The 210-nt window shown below is 43.3% G+C and overlaps 2 protein-coding genes across 4 annotated transcripts in view; both read left to right on the top strand.

The window, feature by feature from the left end:
• hpse (heparanase) overlaps positions 1–210 on the top strand; it is a 6,138-nt gene that overhangs the window by 1,867 nt on the left and 4,061 nt on the right. The window lies entirely within an intron of this gene.
• Positions 1–210, top strand: part of helq (helicase, POLQ like) — a 10,164-nt gene that overhangs the window by 8,844 nt on the left and 1,110 nt on the right. The window lies entirely within an intron of this gene.

Raw genomic sequence — 210 nt, 5'->3', positions numbered from 1 at the left:
GTATAAGTGTATGTTTGTGCGTTTTTTTGTGTGTGGATCTAAATGTAAGCATGTGTGAGTGTGTTTATATTTTTGTGTGTATGTATAAATGTCTTCATTTGTGTACAGAGTGCCAACATGTGGGTGGTGAAGCGCGTGTATTTGTCGTTGGTTCTGATGTCACTGCTGAAGGACGGTGACGTCTGGGGCGTGGCCCAAAAGTTCCAGCTC

This window comes from Hippocampus comes, unplaced genomic scaffold (genome assembly GCF_001891065.2).
Source record: "Hippocampus comes isolate QL1 unplaced genomic scaffold, H_comes_QL1_v1.1 scaffold1230, whole genome shotgun sequence".
NCBI lineage: Eukaryota > Metazoa > Chordata > Actinopteri > Syngnathiformes > Syngnathidae > Hippocampus > Hippocampus comes.
The sequence above is the reverse complement of the archived record's forward strand: the minus strand, read 5'-3'. Positions and strand labels throughout refer to the sequence as shown.